Raw genomic sequence first — 18,907 nt, 5'->3', positions numbered from 1 at the left:
CCCCTTCTCACGGCACCTTCCCATGCAATCGCAGGAGGTGTAATACCTTCCCATTTACCTCCTCTCTCCTCACTATCCATGGCCCCAAACACTCCTTTCAGGTGAAGCAATGATTTACTTGTACTTCTTTCAATGTAGTATACTGTATTCGCTGCTCACTGTGTGGTCTCCTCTACATTGGGGAGACCAAGCGCAGACTGGGTGACCGCTCAGTCTGAAAGCATGACCCCGAGCTTTCTGTTGCTTGCCATTTCAACACTCCCCCACTGCTCTCATGCCCAGATCTCTGTCCTGGGATTGCTGCAGTGTTCCAGTGAACATCAACGCAAGCTCGAGGAACAGCATCTCATTTACCAGTTAGGCACACTACAGCCTGCCGGACTGAACTTTGAGGTTAATAATTTCAGAGCATAACTGGCCCCCCCCCCCCCCTTTTTTTTGTCATCTTACCTTTTTTTTTGTTTTACTTTGTATTTTTTATTTTTATTTCATTTTATTTTAGTTTGTTTCATCATGACACTTTTTGTCCCCATGTGCCTGCCCACTTTTTTTTTTCATGTTTTGGTTTTGGCTAGGGCTTTCATTATTCTGTCATTTAACACCCTCTCTGCACTAACGCTTTGTATTTCACCACACCATTAACACACTCTTTGTCTTTGTCTTTGCCCCATGACCTCCTTGTCAGTTATTCTTTGTGACCCTCTGTCCTATCAACATTTGTTCTCTTTTGCCCCACCCCCACTTTATTTGCTTAAAACCTATTACATTTCTAACCTTTGCCAGTTCTGATGAAAGGTCACTGACCTGAAACATTAACTTTGCTTCTCTCTCTACAGATGCTGCCAGACCCGCTGAGTATTTCCAGCACTTTTTGGTTTAATTCAGATTTCCGGCATCTGCAGTATTTTGCTTTTATACCACTGTCTACTATCCTGCAGTCTGAAAAACAGCTATTTACCACGACTTGCTGTTTTCTGTCCTTAAGCCAACTTTTTATCCAAGCTGACACTGACCTTCCTATTCCATGAGCCTCAATTTTGTTAACCAGCCTTTTATGTGGTACTTTGTCAAAGGCTTTCTTAAAATCCACATAGACTACATCCACCACATCCCTTTCATCAACCTTCTCTGTTACTTCATCAGAAAAATCAATTAGCATTGGTCAAGCACGTTCTGTCTTTTACAAATCTGTGCTGGCTCTCCTTAATTAATTCAAACGTCTCCAAGTGCCTGTTGATTTTTTCCCCCTGATTATTGTTTCCAAAACCTTACTTACCATTGATGTTTCACGCGTTGCTAGGACTGTCCCTACACCCTTTCTTGAATAAGGGTGTCACATTTGCCACTCTCCAATCCTCTGGCACCTCCCTGTATCCAGGGAAGATTGGAAGATTATGACAAGCCCTTCCGCTATCTCCACCCCCACTTCCTTTACCAACCTGGGATGCAAGCCATCTGGACCAGGTGACATAGCCGGCCTTTCCATTACATCCTGCCTATCCATTTTCACCCCATCCATTACCTCTACAATCTCCACTTCTACTGATATTTTGTCAACATGCTCTTAGTAAACACCAATACAAAGTACTCATTATGTATTTTAGTCTTGCCCTGTGCCTCTAAGCATATATTACCCTCTTTGTCCCTAATAGTCTCCACTCCACCTCTTACTACCCATTTACAATTTACATGCTGGGAGAAGATTTTTGGGTTCTATTCTCATATTCTCTCTGTCGTTATTTCCTCTTCTGTTCCTCTCCCAACTATTGTATTTGGGCTGGTTCTCGCTTGAAGACATCTATGCAATCAGGCAATAACAATGACAACAACTGCATTTGTATAGTGCCTTTAACATAGGACATGGCCAAGCGCTTCCACAGGAGAGTTATTGAACAAAATTTGACCCTGAGCCACGTAAGGAGAAATTAGGGACAGGCGACCAAAAGCTTGGTCACAGACGTTGGTTTTAAGGAGCGTCTTAAAGGAGAGAGAGGCGGAGAGGTTTAGGGAGGGAATTCCAGAGCTTAGGGCCCCCAGGCAGCTGAAGGCAAGGCCGCCAATGGTGGAGTGATGGGAATCGGGTGATGGGCAAGAGGCCGGAATTGGAGGAGCGCAGAGATTTAGGAGGGTTGTAGGCACTGGAGGAGGTGACAGAGATAGGGAGGGAGAGCGAGAGCTGTGGAAAGGTTTGAAAGCAAGGACGAGAATTTCATAAATTGAGGTTTTGACGGAACTGGAGTTGATGGAGGTCAGCAAGCACAGTGGGGTGATGTGTGAACAAGACTGCTGCGAGATAAGGGCAGTAGAGTGTTGGAAGATCTCATATTGTTGGGAGGCAAGGCACAAAAATGAAATCTGTTTTCCATTTCAGGGCAGGATTATTTCCTCAGCTCAGAGGATATTCAGAGACTATTTTTGGAAAGCAAGATTAAATGTGGTGAAGACCTGCCTTGTCCCCACCCTACTGAGGTTATGCTATCCAACTACCAGAAGCTTGGAGCTCACCAGCTTACCACTCACACGAAAAGTGTCGCTTTCAATGCCAGCGACATGAAGTCAAGTGGAGAGAGGGTTGACGTGACACTGCATTGTTGCCAAGTTTGCAGAGCTGTTGGGGACCGCCGACCAAAAGCTCGGTCAAAGAGGTCGGTTTTAAGGAGTGTCTTAAAGGAGGAGAGAGAGAGGCGGAGAGGTTTAGGGAGGGAATTGCAGAGCTTAGGGCCCCAGGCAGCTGAAGGCACGGCTGCCAATGGTGGAGCGATGGGAATCGGGGGGGGGGGGGATGCTCAAGAGGGCAGAATTGGAGGACACCCAATTTCCTCAAGGCCCCCACTGGCAGTATACGTTTCAGTCGTGGCCCAGAGGTAACATGCTGACCCTGGAATCTGGAAGGCTGTGGGTTCGAGCCCCACTCCCGCGACCGGAGCACGCAGCCCAGGCTGACGCTTCCCACGCCGGACTATCCGAGGTGCCCGTCTTTTGGGACGAGTTGTCAAAGCACGGCCCCGTCTGTCCCTACCCCCCAGGTGGATCCTTGAAGGTGACCAGTGTCCTGTGGAGGGGGGGGGGAGGGCCAACATTTATCCCTCAACCAGCACCACTAAAAACAAAATGATCTGGGCCAATATCACATTGCTGTTTTGTGGGATCTTGCTGTGCGCAAATTGGCTGCCGCGTTCCCTACACTACAGCAGTGACCGCACTTCAGAAAGCACCTCGTTGGCTGGAAGGCGCTCTGGGACACCCCGAAGTGGTGAAAGGCGCTAGCGAAATGCAAGTATTATCCTGAGACTGTGACCCCCCCCCCTCCCCAGTTCCAGACTCCCCAGCCGGGGGTGGGGGAAAACAGCCTCTCGGCGTCTACCCTGTCAAACCCTCTCAGAATTTTATACATTTCAATGAGATCACCTCTCATTCTCCTCAATCTCTTTTCATGGCACGACCCTGTCACTCCCAGGAATCAATGAGGATCATGGGACCTTGCAGCGCAGAAGGATGCCATTCGGCCCATCGTGTCCGTGCTGTCTCTTTGAAAGACCTATCCAATTAGATGCACTTTTCCTCCTCTTACACAGGAGGCCTGAGGATCTGAATGGCCAGTGCCTGTCGCGAGGGTTTGCAGGTTGACCGTCAAAGCAGACCGATTATTGCAAAAAACCTGATTGGTTCACTAAGGTCCTTCGGGGAAGGGATGCATGCCATCCTTACCTTGTCTGGGCTTGCACGTGACACCAGCCCCACGTTACGCGGGTGGCTCTTAACGCCCTCGGGAATGGACAACCAAATGTGGCTTTGCCGGTGCCACCAACGCCTCAAGGGCAAACGGGAAGATACAAGTCTCCATTCCCAATCGGAAAGGGGCGATAGCCGTGGTTTAGTGAGGAGCATTCCCACCACTGGGCCAGAAGGTCGCGTCTTCAAGCCAAAATGCGCCACCTCATGCATACCTTTGTCAGAAATTAATTTGGGACTTACGCACCCTTTCTGCAAATTGAATGATGCGTCCTGGTTCAATTAGGCATTGAGGCTAAGACACTCTGGCCATAGAGTCATTTCGGCACCGGAGGAGGCTATTCGGCCCATCAGGTCCATGCCCACTGGCGACTCTGAGCTTGTAACAACAGACGTGCGGGCATTGTTGTTGAATAGGGACAGCAGCAGAATGCCACTTCACAAGCACCGGGCGCGGGGAGAGGGGCCAGGGTGTTTGGGGGGGGGGGGGGGGTGGTGGGGTGCAACAAAAATGGAAGCAGCTCGTAATGACTTGCCTTGCACACGCAGCCCAGGCAGATACCCTGTGTCACATGGATGGGTAGCTGCAAGGAAACCCAGCGTCGGTGAGTCAGTGTGGCGGTGTGATAGAGTGCTTCGGAACTGTCTCAGATCACTCTCGTCTCACAGCGACCGAGTAAAACTGCCCCTTATATAATTGCATACAATTGTACAGTATTTACCAGCACAGAAACAGGCCGTTCGGCCCATCTGCTCCGTGCTGGTGTTTCTGCTCCACCCGAGCCTCCTCCCACCCCCCTCTTCATCTCACCCTATCCCCATATCCTTCTATTGCTTTCTCCCTCATGTGTTTATCCAGCTTCCCCTTAAATGTATCTCTGCTATTCCCCTCAACCACTCCCTGTGGTAGCGAGTTCCACATTCTCACCACTCTCTGGGGAAAGGCGTTTCTCCTGAATTCCCCATTGGATTTAATACTGACTGTCTTATATTGATGGCCCCCTAGTTCTGGTCTCTCCCACAAGTGCAAACATCTTCTCTATGTCTACCCTATCGAAACCCTTTCATCATTTTAAAGCCCTCAATCAGGTCACCCCTCAGCCTTCTCTACTCTAGAGAAAAGAGCCCCCAGTCTGTTCAACCTTTCCTGATCATTATAACCTCTCAGTATCTGCTATCATCCTTGTGAATCTTTTTGTAAGAAGCAAACGATTTACTGGGACACGCTATCAAGTTGGGGTCTGGTCTTATTTGCATTCCCCATCACCTTTAAAAGGAGCCCTGGCAGGCCGACATTAACCGAGTGTGAGTATTTTCAAGGAACGCAGGAACAGGGGGAGGCCGTTCAGCCCCCCGAATCTACTGCGCCATTCAGGCAGATCACGGCTGATCTGTATCTTAACTCCATCCACCCGTCTTGGCTCCGTATCCCTTTATACCCCTTGTCCAGCAGAAATCGATCGCTCTCTGGCTTAAATCGTGCCATCGTCACCTGCTTTTTTTGTGGGAGAGATTTCCACACTTCTATTGACCTTTGTGTGAAGAAGTGTTTCTCTCCTGAATGGCTTGGCTCGTCCTAGACCCATCAGTGGGTAAAAAAGCTTCTCTCTCTCGACCCTATCAACTCCTTCCAAAATCCTAAAAAAAAACCTCAATCAAATCACCTCTTAACCTTCGACATTCCCGGGAATACAAGCCTAGTTTATGTAATCGCTCCTCATAATCTAACCCTCGGAGCCCTAGTCAACAGTCTGGTGAATCTGCCCTGCACGCCTATGTCCTTTATAAGGTGCATTGTGCAGAGCTGTCCACAGTACTGCGGATGTGGTCCAACCAGAACTTTGTACAGCCGTAGAAAAACGACCTGCTCTCTCTATTGTGACCCTCTAATTATAATTATATTGGCCTATCTGATTGTGATTTTTTTTTTTTCTCGTCGTGCTGGACCGCTACGTTTTCGCGGTACCTTTTAGCGCTGAGACGGGGGGAGCCTCCGGACTCCAGGTCGCTGGGCGGGCTCACCACCTTCTTTTTCCTGGGCCTCTGCTTCTTGGCCGCTTGGCCAAGCTTCTCCTGTCTGAACAGAGCCCTCAGCGCTGTGGCCTTCTCCTCCGAGATGCTGAGGTTCTCGTAGAGCGCCGCCTTGACCTTCGCCTTCAGGAGGGCGCGCAGCTTCTTCCGCTCCTGCTCGGCCTTGTCCTGCCGGCCCCTCATGGTCACCATGGCGCTGATCCACAGCTTGACTTTACCGGAGTCGCTGGAATCCCTGTGTGTGTGGGGGGAGGGAGGAGGGGAAACAGGAAAGAAACTGCAAGGTTAACCACAAGGAAAGATACAGGTTACGTTCCTACCTCTGGACTTCCCCCAGGGCTTTACTCCCAGCTGATGAAGTGTAACGTAGGACAATGCAAGAGCACAATTTGTGCACAGCAAGCTCCCACAAACATCAATTGTAATAATGACCTCTTTATGGTGTGGAGATGGCTGACTGGATAAATACTGGCCTGGGTGGGGGGGGGGGGGGGGCATGGGAGTAGGCCCCCCTACCCTTCCTTGGAAAATTCTGGCTGAGGGGTCTTTTACATCAACAACCCCGATGGGCCAAATGGCCTCTTTCTGTGCTGTAATGACTAAGACATCCCAAGGGAGCATGAGGAGATTTTTTTTTTTTCCTTTATCCTTTCACGGGATGCGGGTGTCGCTGGCAAGGCCAGCATTTGTTGAGCATCCCTAATTGCCCTTGACGACTGAGTGGCTTGCGAGGCCATTCCAGAGGGCAGTTAAGAGTCAACCACATTGCTGTGGGTCTGGAGTCGCATGTAGGCCAGACCGGGTAAGGACGGCAGATTTCCTTCCCTGAAGGGGCATTAGTGAGCCAGAAGGGTTTTTATGACAATCGATGATAGTTTCATGGCTGCCATGACTGAGACTAGCCTTCAATTCCAGATTTTTATTAATTCAATGTAAATTCCACCAGCTGCCGTGGTGGGATTTGAACCCGTGTCCCCAGGCCATGCACCCAGGTCTCTGCATTATTAGTCCTCAGATATTACCACTACGCCACCATCTCCCCCAATATTAGGGACAGACGACCAAAAGCCTGGTCAATGAGCTCGGTTCTCAGGCGCATCTTAAAGGAAGGGAGAGAGGGGGAGAGAATTCCAGAGCTTAGATGGGGCAGACATACCCTCAGTTTCAACGACTCATCCCAAAGCCGGCACTTCTGACAGTGCAGCACTCTCTCGGTACCGGCACTGGGAGCGTCAGCCTGGATTTTGTGCTCGGGTGCCTGGAGTGGGCTTCGAACCCGTTGCCTCTTGATGTCGAGGCAAGACAGCTAACCACTAAACCAAGGTTGACAGTACGGAGGGGTTGGGAATGGACAGCGAGGGAATTGGGGGGGGGGGTTTGAGGGTGTAGGAGGAGCTCACAAGAGAAACACGGTTGAGGAAGTTCTCTTCAGACCTCAGGCTTCCAAATAGGAGTATATTTCTGTCCTGTTGAGGGACACAGTGAGAAGGACATTTTGAGAATTCTGTATTCTCTTTTGTCCCTGTGCTATACTCGAGGGAGTACAAGCCTAGTCTGTGCGACCTGTCCTCGCAATTGAATCCTTTTATCCCTCGGAGAATCTGTGCTGCGCCCACTCCAAGGCCAATATATCCTTCCCGAGGCATGGTCTACCCATAGGGTCTCCAAAAATGTATCAATATTTGTGGGGAGGGGAGGCTGCAGAGTCTCGACACATTTCGGGGGGGGTTCGGAGGTCCTCCTGGAGTGTGGAAACATTTGTGCTGACGTTCCTGGGAACAGATCAACTCTTGAAGGTTGTGAGGTGAGCCCCGAGAATGTGTCAATATTTGCAAGAGAGGTGGGGACGTTCCAAAACACTTTACAGCCCATCAAATACACATGATGTGCAGTCACTGTTGTAATGTAGGAAACGCGGCAGCCAGTTTGCGCACAGCAAGATCCCACACACAGCGATGCGATAATGACCCAGATCATCTGTTTTCTTTTTTGTGATGTTGGTTGAGGGATAAATATTGGCCCCAGAACACAAGGGAGAACTTCCCCCCCCACACACACCCCCTTACCCCACCACCCACCCTGCTCTTCTTCCAATAGTGGCCGTGGGATCATTTTACGTCTAGCTGAGAGGGCAGATGGGGGCCGTTGAGTTTAACACCTCATGCAAAAGACGGAGCCTCCGACATTGCAGCACTCCCTCTGGGAGGGTCAGCCAGTAACATCAGCCAATTACAGGACTAACAAGAGCGAAGCCGAAGAGAAAGAGACAGAATTGAAGACATTGAGTGGGAGATGAGCAGTTATGAGAGGAGAGAGAGACCCGCGAGTGACTCTGATTAAGAGCCGTGAACTTACACCTCCTCATCAATATCTCCCTGATATGCCAATGGGCCCATGCAGATTGAACAGATGTTGTTCATGTGTTGGTAACAGTCAGCACAGTAGAAACCTAGTGGGGACAAGCACAGGTGTAAATACACGGTTTGTCTCCAGGGACAGAGTAGCTGAGCATTGGGGGCAGGGGCTGATCAGAGAGAGTTCACACGAAGGTCCGGTCAGGTCGGACTCATCCGGTGGAGGAGTTCCCGAGCTTGGTGGAGAGGGGAGAGTGTCTTTGGATGTTGCACAGAATGGACGGCACAACTGTTGGAGGTCAATCATCTCAGCCCCAGGACATCACTGCAGGAGTTCCTCAGGGTACTGTCCGAGGCCCATAGGAGCAGGAATAGGCCATTCAGCCCACCGAGCCTGGCCCGCCATTCAACATCCACTTCAATGCCCTTTTCCCCACACGATCCTCATAATCCCTTCAAGTCATTTGTTTTTAAAAATCTCAATCCCTGCTTTAAACAGACTCAATGACTGAGCTTCCACAAATGATTTACTGGTGCCCTCCCCCAAATTTCCATTTCCCGGTGCCCTCCCCCAAATCTCCATTTTCCGGTGCCCTCCCAAAATCTCCATTTACTGATACCCTCCCCCAAATCTCCATTTACCGGTGCCCTCTCCCAAATCTCCATTTGCCGTTGCCCTCCCCCAAATCTCCATTTCCCGGTGCCCTACCCCAGATCTCCATTTCCCGGTGCCCTCTCCCAAATCTCCATTTGCCGTTGCCCTCCCCCAAATCTCCATTTCCCGGTGCCCTCCCCCAGATCTCCATTTCCCGGTGCCCTCTCCCAAATCACCATTTGCCATTGCCCTCTCCCAAATCTCCATTTACCGATGCCCTCTCAAATCTCCATTTGCCGTTGCCCTCACCCAAATCTCCATTTCCCGGTGCCCTCCCCCAAATCTCCATTTACCAGTGCCCTCCCCCAGATCTCCATTTACCGGTGCCCTCCCCCAGATCTCCATTTACCGGTGCCCTCCCCCAGATCTCCATTTCCCAGTGCCCTCCCCCCAAATCTCCATTTGCCGTTGCCCTTCCCCAGATCTCCATTTCCCGGTGCCCTCCCCCAAATCTCCATTTACTGGTGCCCTCCCCCAGATCTCCATTCACTGGTGCCCTCCCCCAGATCTCCATTGCCCGGTGCCCTCTCCCAAATCTCCATTTACTGGTGCCCTCTCCAAGATCTCCATTTGCCATTGCCCTCTCCCAAATCTCCATTTCCCGGTACCCTCCCCCAAATCTCCATTTTCCGGTGCCCTCCCAAAATCTCCATTTACTGATACCCTCCCCCAAATCTCCATTTCCCGGTGCCCTCCCCCAAATCTCCATTTACCAGTGCCCTCCCCCAGATCTCCATTTGCCGTTGCCCTCCCCCAGATCTCCATTTGCCGTTGCCCTCCCCCAAATCTCCATTTCCCGGTGCCCTCTCCCAAATCACCATTTGCCATTGCCCTCTCCCAAATCTCCATTTACCGATGCCTTCTCTCAAACCTCCATTTGCCGTTGCCCTCACCCAATTCTCCATTTCCCGGTGCCCTCCCCCAAATCTCCATTTACCGGTGCCCTCCCCCAAATCTCCATTTCCCGGTGCCCTCCCCCCAAATCTCCATTTGCCGGTGCCCTCCCCCAAATCTATTTACTGGTGCCCTCCCCCAGATCTCCATTCACTGGTGCCCTCCCCGAGATCTCCATTGCCCGTGCCCTCTCCCAAATCTCCATTTACTGGTGCCCTCTCCAAGATCTCCATTTGCCATTGCCCTCCCCCAAATCTCCATTTTCCGGTGCCCTCTCCCTAATCACCATTTCCCGGTGACCTCCCCCAAATCTCCATTTCCTGGTGCCCTCTCCCAAATCTCCATTTGCCGTTGCCCTTCCCCAAATCTCCATTTCCCGGTGCCCTCCCCCAAATCTCCATTTGCCGTTGCCCTCCCCCAAATCTCCATTTGCCGTTGCCCTCCCCCAAATCTCCATTTGCCGTTGCCCTCTCCCAAATCTCCATTTGCTGGTGCCCTCCCCCAGATCTCCATTCACTGGTGCACTCAACCAAATCTTCATTACCCGGTGCCCTCCCCCAGATCTCCATTTGCCTTTGCCCTCTCCCAAATCTCCATTTACCGGTGCCCTCCCCCAAATCTCCATTTACCGGTGCCCTCTCCCAAATCTCCATTTCCCGGTGCCCTCCCCCAAATCTCCATTTACCAGTGCCCTCCCCCAGATCTCCATTTGCCATTGCCCTCCCCCAGATCTCCATTTGCCGTTGCCCTCCCCCAAATTTCCATTTCCCGGTGCCCTCCCAGATCTCCATTTGCCATTGCCCTCCCCCAAATCTCCATTTCCCGGTGCCCTCCCCCAGATCTCCATTTCCAGTTGCCCTCTCCCAAATCTCCATTTCCCGTTGCCCTCCCCCAAATCTCCATTTACCAGTGCCCTCCCCCAGATCTCCATTAGCCGTTGCCCTCTCCCAAATCTCCATTTCCCGGTGCCCTCCCCCAAACTCCATTTACCGGAGCCCTCCCCAAATCTCCATTTCCCGGTGCCCTCCCCCAAATCTCCATTTGCCATTGCCCTCCCCCAAATCTCCATTTCCCGGTGCCCTCCCCCAGATCTCCATTTCCAGTTGCCCTCTCCCAAATCTCCATTTCCCGTTGCCCGCCCCCAAATCTCCATTTACCAGTGCCCTCCCCCAGATCTCCATTAGCCGTTGCCCTCTCCCAAATCTCCATTTCCAGTTGCCCTCTCCCAAATCTCCATTTCCCGGTGCCCTCCCCCAAACTCCATTTACCGGAGCCCTCCCCAAATCATTTCCCGGTGCCCTCCCCCAAATCTCCATTTCCATGTGCCATCCCCTAAATCACCATTTGCTGTTGCCCTCTCCCAAATCTCCATTTACTGATGCCCTCCCCCAAATCTCCATTTTCCGTTGCCCTCCCCCTGATCCATTTACTGGTGCCCTCCCCCAAATCACCATTTGCCGTTGCCCTCTCCCAAATCTCCATTTACTGATGCCCTCCCCCAAATCTCCATTTGCCGTTGCCCTCTCCCAAATCTCCATTTACTGATGCCCTCCCCCAAATCTCCATTGCCCGGTGCCCTCTCCCAAATAATTTGCCGTTGCCCTCCCCCTGATCCATTTACTGGTGCCCTCCCCCAAATCACCATTTGCCGTTGCCCTCCCCCAGATCTCCATTTGCCGTTGCCCTCCCCAAATCTCCATTTCCCGGTGCCCTCCCCCAAATCTCCATTTGCCATTGCCCTCCCCCAAATCTCCATTTCCCGGTGCCCTCCCCCAGATCTCCATTTCCAGTTGCCCTCTCCCAAATCTCCATTTCCCGTTGCCCGCCCCCAAATCTCCATTTACCAGTGCCCTCCCCCAGATCTCCATTAGCCGTTGCCCTCTCCCAAATCTCCATTTCCAGTTGCCCTCTCCCAAATCTCCATTTCCCGGTGCCCTCCCCCAAACTCCATTTACCGGAGCCCTCCCCAAATCATTTCCCGGTGCCCTCCCCCAAATCTCCATTTCCATGTGCCATCCCCCAAATCACCATTTGCTGTTGCCCTCTCCCAAATCTCCATTTACTGATGCCCTCCCCCAAATCTCCATTTTCCGTTGCCCTCCCCCTGATCCATTTACTGGTGCCCTCCCCCAAATCACCATTTGCCGTTGCCCTCTCCCAAATCTCCATTTACTGATGCCCTCCCCCAAATCTCCATTTGCCGTTGCCCTCTCCCAAATCTCCATTTACTGATGCCCTCCCCCAAATCTCCATTGCCCGGTGCCCTCTCCCAAATAATTTGCCGTTGCCCTCCCCCTGATCCATTTACTGGTGCCCTCCCCCAAATCACCATTTGCCGTTGCCCTCCCCCAGATCTCCATTTGCCGTTGCCCTCTCCCAAATCTCCATTTCCCGGTGCCCTCCCCCAAATCTCCATTTGCCGTTGCCCTCTCCCAAATCTCCATTTGCCGGTGCCCTCCCCCAAATCTCCATTTCCGTGCCCTCCCCCAAATCTCCATTTGCCGTTGCCCTCTCACAAATCTCCATTTGCCGGTGCCCTCCCCCAAGTCTCCATTTCCATGTGCCCTCCCCCAAATCTCCATTTGCCGTTGCCCTCTCCCAAATCTCCATTTGCCGTTGCCCACTCCCAAATCTCCATTTTCCCGTGCCCTCCCCCAAATCTCCATTTGCCGTTGCCCTCCCCCAAATCTCCATTTGCCGTTGCCCTCTCCCAAATCTCTATTTCCCCGTGCCCTCCCCCAAATCTCCATTTGCCGTTGCCCTCTCCCAAATCTCCATTTGCCGTTGCCCTCCCCCAAATCTCCATTTGCCGTTGCCCTCTCCCAAATCTCCATTTGCCGTTGCCCTCCCCCAAATCTCCATTTGCCGGTGCCCTCTCCCAAATCTCAACCCTCCAAGTAAAAAATTTCTCCTCAACTCTGCCCTGAGTGGCTTCCCCCTTGTTTTGAAATTCTGTCCCCTGGTTCTAGACTCCCCAACCAGGGGAAACATCTTAGCTGTATCTACCCTGTCTATCCCTTTGCAGGTTTCAATTAAATCACCTCTCATTCTTCGAAACTCTAGAGAATACAGGCCCAGTTTTCCAAATCTCTCTTCATAGAACGAACAGTCCCACCATCCCGGGAACAAGTCTGGTGAACCTCCGTTGCACTCCCTCTATGGCAATAATATCCTTTCTAAGGTAAAGCGACCAAAACTGCACACAGTACTCCAGGTACGGTCTAACCAAGGTTCTATGCAATTGAAGCAAGACTTCACTACTCCTGTACTCAAATCCATTAGCTTTCTTAATTGCTTGCTTTCAGTAACAAATTAACAAGGACACCCAGTGTACATCTACACTTTCTAATCTCTTATCATTTAAGAAATACTCTGCACATCTATTCCACCTACCAAAGTGGATAACTTCACATTTTTCTACATTATATTTCATCTGCCATGTTCTGAAGTCTGTCAAATCCCCTTGAAGCCGCTTTGCATCTTCCTCATAACACACACTCCCACCTAGTTTTGTGTCATCCGCAAATTTGGAAATATTACATTTGGTCCCCGCATCCAAATCATTTATGTATATTGTGAACAGCTGGGGCCCAAGCCCTTGATCCCTGTGGTACCCCAATAGTCAAAGCCCGACCACCTTCAGCTGCTTCATCAATGACCTTCCCTCCATCATACGGTCAGAAGTGGGGATGTTCGCTGATGATTGCACAATGTTTAGCATGATTCGTGACTCTTCCATCTCCAACAAGAGAGAATCTAACCATCTCCCCTTGACATTCAATGGCATTACCATCGCTGAATCCCCCACTATCAACATCCTGGGGGCTACCATTGACCAGAAACTGAACTGGAGTAGCCATATAAAATACCGTGGCTACAAGAGCAGATCAGAGGCTGGGAATTCTGCAGTGAGTAACTCACCTCCTGACTCCCCAAAGCCTGTCCACCATCTACAAGGCACAAGTCAGGAGTGTGATGGAATACTCTCCACTTGCCTGGATGGGTGCAGCTCCAACAACACTCAAGAAGCTCAACACCATCCAGGACAAAGCAGCCCGTTTGATTGGCACCCCATCCACAAACATTCACTCCCTCCACCACCGACGCACAGTGGCAGCAGTGTGTACCATCTACAAGATGCACTGCAGCAACTCACCAAGGCTCCTTAGACAGCACCTTCCAAACCTGCGACCTCTACCACCTAGAAGGACAAGGGCAGCAGATGCATGGGAACACCACCACCTGCAAGTTCCCCTCCAAGTCACACACCATTCTGACTTGGAACTATATCGGCCGTTCCTTCACTATCACTGGGTCAAAATCCTGGAACTCCCTCCCTAACAGCACTGTGGGTGTACCTACCCCACACGGACTGCAGCAGTTCAAGAAGGCAGCTCACCACCACCTTCTCAAGGGGGCAATTAGGGATGGGGCAATAAATGCTGGCCTGGCCAGTGACGCCCTCATCCCATCAACGAATAAAAAGAACTGGTCCATTTGTTTATCCGGCTTCCTCTTAAATGCATCTCTGCTATCCATCTCCTTCTCCAGTGCCTCTATATCGGAGGACCAGAACTATTCACACAACTGCAGTGCAGTCTAATCAAAGTCCTCTACAGGTTTAACACAATTTCTCTGCTTTTCGATTCTATCCTTCTGAAAATTAACTTGCTTTTAGTGATTTGTGTATCTGTGCCCCCAGGTCCCTCTACTCCTGCACCCTATTAGACTCTTGTTATCCTTATCCCTTCTACCAAAATGTATCACATTACACTTATCTATATTGAGATTCATTTGCCCATTCTGCAAATTTATTAATGGCTTGTGTTTTGACACAGTCTTCCTCAGAAATAACCACACCCGCCCCCACCCTCCTTCCGGATTTGGAGTCGTCCGCAGGTTTTGAAATTGTGCTTCCGATTTGAGTCCGAACCGTTAACCCAAATGGTGAACAGTAGTGGTCCCAGCACCGATCCCTGTGGAATACCACTTCCCGCCTCCCGCGCCAGTCTGAGTAACTAGCTTTAACTCTTACTCTGCTTGCTTCCTATCAGCTTTCAACCAGCTTGCTATCATTCTGACACTTGACTCCTGACTCCTTATTGAAGGCCCTTTGAAAATCCAGATATGTTACATCTACTCTTTACTTCATCAAAGAATTCAATAAGGTTGATCTTAGAATCATCGAATGGTTACCGCACAGAAGGAGGCCATTCAGCCCGTCAGTCCCTGCTGGCTCCTCGGGCTTTCCCCGTAGCCCTGCGAAAGTCTCTTCAGACAATTATCCAATTCTCTTTTTGCAAGCCTCGTTTGAATCTGCCTCCACCACACTCTCGGGCAGTGCATTCCAGACCCTGACCACTCGCTGTGTAAAAATGTTTTTCCTCATGTCGCCTTTTGCCAATCACCTTAAATCGGTGTCCTCTGGTTCTCGACCCTTCCGACATTGGGAACTATCTACCCTGTCCAGACCCCTCATGATTTTGAACACCTCTTACAAATCTCCTCTCAATTTTCTCTTTGCTAAGGAAAACAACCCCAGCTTGTCCAATCTATCCTCGCATTTGATTTCTCTCATTCCCCGCAATGATTCTTATAAATCGTTTCTGCGCCCTCCCTAATACCTTTCCACCCTTCCCACAGCGTGGTGCCCAGAATTGGGCACAATGCTCCATTGCATTGTTTCATAAAGGTTCACCATGACTTCCTTGCTTTTGTACCCCATGCCTCTATTTATAAAGCCCAGCATCCCGTACGCCTTAGCATGTCTTACATGGACTCCCAGAAGGTATTTGATAAGGTTCCACAAGTGAGCAAAGATGAAAGCACATAGAGATGTAGGTAGCCTTGTGTCATGGGTTGGTGATTGGTTGTGTGAGGGGGGGATTGGGAGACAGAGAGTAGGGAGGAAGGCTACATTCTCTGATTGACAGGAGGTGGTGTTCCCCAGGGTTCTGTATGGGGGCCTCAGCTTTAAACCATATCTATCAACTTGGAAGAAAGAATAGAGAGTTGTATATCCAAGTTTGCCAATGGCACTAGGCTATTTTGACATAGTAAGTTGTGCAAATAAGAGCTGGAAGCTGCAAAGGGAGAGAGATTAAGTGAGTGGGCAAAACTGCGGCAGATACAGTTCAATATGGATCCGAGAGAAACAAATTGGAATGTTTCCTGAAAGGTGAGAATCTCGGAACTGTGTGGTGGAGCAGTGAGATATGGGAGTCCCTGTACACAATTCACTAAAAGCTAATAGACAGGTAACCAAAAGCAATCAAGCTTTCTCTGCCATTCAATGGCTGATCTGATTGGGGCCCTAACTCCATTTTCTTGCCTGCCCCCGCCATAACCTTTAACTCCCTCATTGATCAAAAATCTGTCTAACTCAGCATTGAATATATTCAATGAGCCAGCCTCCACTGCTCCCTGGGGAAGAGAATTCCAAAGATTAATGAGAGAAGAAATTCCTCCTCATCTCCGTCTTAAAAGACCTCTTAATTTGAAACTGTGCCCCCAGTTCTAGATTCCCCCACGAGGGGAAACACCCTCTCAGCATGTACCCCCTCAATCCCCCTCAGAATCTTATACATTTCAATAAGATCACCTCTCATTCTTCTAAACTCCAATGAGTATAGGCCCAAGCTGCTTAACCTTTCCTCATAAGACAACCCCTTCATCCCAGGAATCAGCCTAGTGAGCCTTCTCTGAACTGCTTCCAATATCCCTCCTTAAGCAAGGAAACCAAAACTGTTCTCTAGGTGTGGTGTCACCGAGGCCCTGTACAGTTGTAGTGAGACTTTCTTAATTTCATACTCCACCCTCCCTTGCAATAAAGGCCAACATTCCATTTGCCTTCCTCATTACTTGCTGTACCTGCATGCTAACTTTTTGTGATTCATGTACAAGGACACCCAGATCCCTCTGTACCGCAGAGTTCTGCAGTCTCTCTCCATGTAAATAATATTCTGCTTCTCTATTCTTCCTGTCAAAGTGGACAACCACACATCTTCGTACAGTAAACTCCATCGGCCAAATTTCTGCCCACTCACTTAGCCTATCTGCACCCCTTTGCAGACACTGTAAGCTCCTCGCAACTTGCGTTCCCACCTATCTTCATCTCATCAGCACATTTGGCTACAACACAGTCGGTCCCTTCATCCAGGTCAGTAATATAGTTGAGGCCCCAGTCCTGATCCCTGGTGGTACTCCACTAGTTACAGTTTGCCAACCTGAAACTGACCCATTTATCCCAACTCTCCATTTCCTGTTAGTTAGCCAGTCCTCTATCTGTGCTAATATATCACCAACCACACCACGAGCTCTTATCTTGTGTCGTAACCTTTTATGTGGCACCTTATCGAATGCCTTTTGGAAATCCGTGTATACTACATCTACTGGTTCCCCTTTATCCACCCTGCTTGTTACATCCTTAATAAATTCATCAAACTCGCATTTCCAAACTGAGATTGATAGATTTCTGTTGGTATTAAGGGTTATGGAACCAAGGCAGTTTAGTTTGAGTTAAGATATAGACCAGATGTGATCTAATAGAATGGAGGAACAGGCTCGAGGGGCTGAATGGACTCCTCTTGATCCTATGTAGTAATAATGTAGACGGCTTTTTACCCTCTTTCTCTGGAGCCATGGTGGGCGATTGGATCCTCCATGAAAATTCAACTAAAAAGCACCTTCTAATTGACTCCCCTTTGAACCGTCGGTGATACCTTTACATCCAGGAGTGATACAGGGAACAAACAGATCATGTTCTTCCGCCTCTTCAATCCGTCCACAAGCCATGCAGTATTCTTGGGACAATCCAGCGACTGCTGCTATCCAAGCAAACACCTTGTACCTAGAAATGAATCCACAGGAAATAAGGTAATGAAACCGTGACCCATTTATCTGTTGTGGTTAAGGCAACAGACGGCAACAGGACATAGATAAGCTAACAGGATGGGCAGACAGGTGGCAGATGGAGTTTAATACAGAGAAGTGGGAGGTGGTGCATTTTGTCAGAAGGGATAGGAAGAGGCGATATAGACTCAATGGCCCAGTTCTAAAGAGTGTGCAGGGACAGAGGACCTGGGCGTTCATGTGCATCGATCTTTGAAGGTGGCAGGACATATTGAGAGAGTGATTAGTAAAGTATATGGGATCTTGGGTTTCATAAATAGAGGCATTGAGCACAAAAGCAGGGAAGTTGTGCTGAAACTTTATAAAGCTCTGGTTCGGGCCCCAACTAGAGTATTGTGTCCAGTTCTGATCACCACACTATAGGAAGGATGTGAGGGTCCTTGAGAGGGTGCAGAGGAGATTTACCAGAATGGTTCCAGGGACGGGGGATTTTAGTTACAAGGTTAGGTTGGAGAAGCTGGGGTTGTTCTCCTTGGAGCAAAAGGAGATTGAGGGGAGATTTGATCGAGGTGTCCAAGATTATGACAGGTTTAGAAAAACTGTTCCCATTAACTGATGGTACAAGGAACACAGATTGAAGATTTTGGACAAGAGATGTGGGGCAGATGTGAAGAAAAACATTTTTTAACACAGTGGGTGGGAATGACCTGGAACTTACTGCCCACGAGGGTGGTGGAAACGGAGACGATGAATGAGGTGTCGTCTTTCGGATGAGACATTAAACCGAGGCCCCCTCTTCCCTCTCAGCTGGATGTAAAAGATCCCACAGCCACTAGTGAAAGGAGAGCCGGGGGGTGGTGGGGGTGTGGGGGGGGGGTCTCGAGTGTCCTGGCCCAATATCTATCCGTAAAGCAGATTACCTGGTCGTCAGCTCATTGCTTTTTTGTGGGATCTTGCTGTGCGCAAACTGGCACCCATGTTTCCGACATGACAACAGTGACGACACTTCAAAAGTACCTGATTGGCTGTAAAGTGCTTTGGGACAACCTGAGGTTGTGAAAGTGCCTCGGTTTTTAAATTTCCACCCTCGTGTTCAAATCCCCTCCGCGGCCCCTCGCCCCCTCCCTATCTCTGTCACCTCCTCCAGCCCCTACAACCCTCAGTGATCTCTGCACTCCTCCAATTCTGGCCTCTTGCGCGCTCCCCCCCCCCCCTCCGATTCCCATCGCTCCACCATTGGCGGCCGGGCCTGGGGCCCTAAGCTCTGGAATTCCCTCCCTCTGCACCTCTCTCTCTCTCCTCCTTTAAGATGCTCCTTAAAACCCAACCTCGTTGACCAAGCTTTTAGTCACCTCTCCGAATATCTCCTTATGAGGCTCTACATCAAGTT

At 50.1% G+C, this 18,907-nt stretch overlaps 1 protein-coding gene across 1 annotated transcript in view; it reads left to right on the top strand.

The window, feature by feature from the left end:
• Nucleotides 1-18,907, top strand: part of dcst1 (DC-STAMP domain containing 1) — a 200,305-nt gene that overhangs the window by 111,993 nt on the left and 69,405 nt on the right. The window lies entirely within an intron of this gene.

This window comes from Heterodontus francisci, chromosome 46 (assembly GCF_036365525.1).
Source record: "Heterodontus francisci isolate sHetFra1 chromosome 46, sHetFra1.hap1, whole genome shotgun sequence".
NCBI classification, from domain to species: domain Eukaryota; kingdom Metazoa; phylum Chordata; class Chondrichthyes; order Heterodontiformes; family Heterodontidae; genus Heterodontus; species Heterodontus francisci.
The sequence above is the reverse complement of the archived record's forward strand: the minus strand, read 5'-3'. Positions and strand labels throughout refer to the sequence as shown.